General features: G+C 41.0%; 1 pseudogene; it reads left to right on the top strand.

Moving 5' to 3' along the window:
- The first annotated feature begins 423 nt into the window (after positions 1–423).
- LOC127133939 (uncharacterized) lies at positions 424–521 on the top strand (annotated as a pseudogene).
- Positions 522–4,133: the final 3,612 nt, after the last annotated feature.

Below are 4,133 nucleotides of genomic sequence, written 5' to 3'. Positions count from 1 at the left end.
TTATAAGTATTCAAATATGGGTTCCCTTGGGTGTAGTTCACTTGCTCATAGTGGGTTTCGTTTAATAGATTGCATTCTATAGATTGGTGTCCTTTGGTTCCACATATCTCACAATCCAACGAAATTGCGGCTGCAATATTCGGGTTTATGCACATATGCTCGACCTTAAGGGCTAATGCGTCCATTTTAGCTTGCATCATGTCTATAGAGCTTAATTCATGCACTCCTCCTTGGGCTTCCTTCTTCTCAACTATCGCTCGTTCGACTCCCCATGATTGATGGTTTTGAGCCATATCTTCGATGAGGGCACTAGCTTCGGGATAAGGTTTGTTCATCAGCGCACCGCCTGCGGCAGCGTCGATGGTCATCTTAGTGTTATAGTGAAGTCCATTATAGAAGGTCTGAATGATTAACCAATTTTCTAAACCATGATGTGGGCATGCTCTTAACAGTTCTTTATATCTCTCCCAAGCTTCGAACAACGATTCTCCTTGGTTCTGGGTAAATTTATTTATGTGGTTTCGAAGAACGGCGGTCTTACTTGGGGGAAAGTATCTAGCAAGGAATACTCTTCTAAGGTTATCCCAAGTCGTAATGGAATTGGGTGGAAGGGAATCTAACCATGATAGGGCTTTATCTCTGAGGGAAAAAGAGAATAATCGTAAACGGATTGCCTCAGGAGAAGCTCCATTGGTTTTAAAAGTGTCTGCTAATTGGAGAAAAAATTTTAAATGTTGGTTTGGGTTCTCAGTAGCGAGACCTGTGAATTGTCTCGGTTGCACTAGTTGCAATAAGGAAGGTTTAAGTTCGAAATTATTAGTTGGGATGGTTGGGTTTACTATACTAGAACTAGGTTCTTCGTTGGATGGTTGGGCGAAATCCTTAAGAGGTCTTTGGTTTTGATCTTCGACCATAGCTCTCCTAATTCTATGAAAGAATAAACGTGCGCGAGCGTAACGTTCAGGTTCCGCCAGAGGGTATACTAAGCTTCCAGTGCTGCGAGTTCTTCGCATTGACCGGCGGGTAATAGCCTAAGTCTAAACGATATAACAACAGGGTTTGAAATTTGACGAAATTGATCCCCGACAGTGGCGCCAAAAACCTGATGCGTGCTTTCCGCAAGTATACGAACGCGTTAGAGTAATATAAAAGATTGTCGAATCCACAGAGACCAAGTGTCAAGCTATCGTTATCTATTGTTATGGTGTTTATCTAAGGTAATCAAAATAGGGGTTTTTAGAGTGTGCAATGAAAATAAAGTATTAAATAAAATTCAATTGATAAAGACAGACTCGAATGTAATTCACATAATCAATTAATAATCCAAATACTTGCTAATAGAACTACTTATGGGCAGTGTTTCCTACTTAGAAAAGAACCAATTTAACGGGAACTGTCATTTTCGCGTATTCAGAACCGAGTTGTACTCCCTAATCAAACCCTCTTATTGTCACTTATAAAAAGGCGCGCATTGCGTTAGAGTAGTAAACCTATTTTTAAGAAATATAATATCTTGACTAAGTTGAAAAGTATTTTAACCTGGATTTCTTAACCAAAAGAGGTTCTCACGAACCAGACTCTAAACTTATAAACGCGTCCGAAAATAGTTTTAAAATCACTTTTCTTTTTAAGTTAAAAACTCCTAATGAACTAAACCAAGCGCTTTCGCTGTATTTGAAATAGTTAAAAACAATTAAGTTTAAATAGACGTTGGACGACTTTCGATCTTACCCAACGGAAATTAAGTGCGGGAAAACTTAAGTTGAAAGTCAAAATAGCCCTTAAGTGTTTCTACGAACAATTGTACGGATTATCGGTTCAATTACGATCCTTACATTCTAACCTTTATAAATTTAGTTAGACATGGTAAAGTAAAGGTGCATTTTAATTTAAATAAAAGTAATGCGAGTGCGGAAAGTAAATAAAAGTAGTGCGAGTGCGGAAAATAAATAAAAGTAGTGCGAGTGCGGAAAATAAATGAAAGTAGTGCGATTGCGAGAAATAAATGAAAGTAGTGCGAGTGCGGAAAATAAATGAAAGTAGTGCGAGTGCGGAAAATAAATGAAAGTAGTGTGAGTGCGAGAAATAAATGAAAGTAAAGCGAGTGCGAGAAATAAATAAAGTAAAGACAATGCGGGAAAGTAAAGTAGATAAAGACAAAGCGATAAAAACCTGCTCCAATCGGAGGGTTGAATAAAATGCGAAGCGGAAATGAAAATGGCAGCATGATTAACTTCCTTCCAAAGTGCTCCAAACTCGATTACAGACTCGATCACAGACTTGATTACACAATTGTGGTAACACCCCAATGCGAAGCGATTATCACTTTAAAATACTGAATATATGCCTAAGTGAAACTAAGTTTGCTCTAAGTTTGGATGATTAAACAAATGAAAACGAGTCTGTATTTATAGGCAAGAAAAATAATGAAAATGACAAGGATGCCCTTCAATTTGAAATTGGGAGGGAAAAACTTTCTTCTTGTGGCGCCCGCCACAAGTCCATGGCGCCCGCCATAAGGGAAAATTGTGGCGCCCAAGTGGAGGTAGTGGGGAACGTGGCAGTTGAGGGAAGTTGAGCTGTGACACGTCATGGCTGGACCTATGGAGCCAGCCACAGTGGGAGCCACAAGTGCAAAATGCTGAATTTTAGTCTTTTTAGCTCATTTTCACTCCTTTTCTCGATCGGGGCTCCGATTAAAGTAAAAACTTGAAAACAAAGAGAAACATAGTAATAACATAACAAAATAACAATAAAACCACTAAAATGCATGCGAAATCGGAGTCGAAAATACGGTGAAATTCAGTGTCATCAGTGTTTGTGGCTGGTCAGATGGTGGAGTGTTAGTTTCTGGGTCAGGTTGTGGTTGAGAGGCAAGAGCATGTGCCTCAAGCTGAGCTAGTGTGGGGGATTGAGGGTCAGAAGGTTCTGAGTTTGATGATAAGACGTAGTAGGGTGGAGATGAAGGTGTGGAGGAGATTGGTGAGATAGGTTCGTTAAGCATTTCAGCTATAGAAACTTGTAGGGTTGTAGTGGAGAGGTTGAGTTTTTGAAACGGAGGTGACTGTGGGTTAAAGGTTGGAGTATCAGAGGGTTTAGTGGTAGAATGTGGGGTTTTGGATTGAGTATAGATGGATGTGGTTTGGGGAAGAGAAGAAGCAATTTGCTTTAAATTGATAGAGCGAAAAGGAGGAGGCATAGACTTACTTGGTGAATCAATCAGAGGGATTGGAGGTCTTGACGTAGAAGTTTGTCTTAGTTTTGCCTCTTGGCCCTGTTTGACTTCTCAGAAGGCTCTCACATCCTCTTCATGAAGTTTGGTGGATGCTCAGACGACCAATCCTTCGAGAACTCTGAAATGTCAACTCCTTGGCTTGTGAGATCCTTCAGATAATGTGCCACAACCTCTAGAGGATCGATCTTGGAGAAGAGGTAGAGTCCACTTGGATTTTTCCTCTGATCCTTGAGTGCTTCCCAGGAGGTATCGAATGAGGGTTTCACCCTGACTTGCTCAATCACCCCCATGCTCTTCAGATTGCGAGCGTTCAGAGGTCTTCCAATGTCAATTGTGACATCCTCCATCAGATTGTGATGGATCAGGTGATCCAACTGCCCACTCTCGATTAGAACGTCGGAGATAAGTCTTCTCAGAGGGATGTAGGTTCTGGGCTTCATATTATTTCTAGTATCCTTGACAGAGTGTCTGAGGTATTTGAAGAGCAGTGTTGGCAAGTTCTACTTTAGCCCTTTGTGAAGGCAGTAGAGTATGCACTTCTGATATGTGATGATGTAGTCAGAAGAGTTGGAGGTTGGGCGGTGATGGATGGTACCCAGAATGATCTTCAGCCAGAATCAGAGGTTCTGGTGAAGTTCCTTGTTTTTGGAGGAGTTGCCTTCAGCGTTTTATTGAAAGATGGTTGGGAGAATTTCCTGGGATATGTACTTTTCCTTAGGATTGACGTTGTAGATCCTTCTTCCTCATGTCTTCTCCATATTTAGAAGGGAGGCGATGTACTTCTCAGTAATGACCATCTTGGCCCCCAGAACATGTGAGACTATGTAGTGGTCATCTGTGTCTGCGAAGCGCCAGAACTCCTTTACCAGATAGGTGTAGACGGGACCATAGAGTCTTT

This window comes from Lathyrus oleraceus, chromosome 3 (assembly GCF_024323335.1).
Source record: "Lathyrus oleraceus cultivar Zhongwan6 chromosome 3, CAAS_Psat_ZW6_1.0, whole genome shotgun sequence".
In the NCBI taxonomy this organism is placed as follows: Eukaryota; Viridiplantae; Streptophyta; class Magnoliopsida; order Fabales; family Fabaceae; genus Lathyrus; species Lathyrus oleraceus.
The sequence above is the reverse complement of the archived record's forward strand: the minus strand, read 5'-3'. Positions and strand labels throughout refer to the sequence as shown.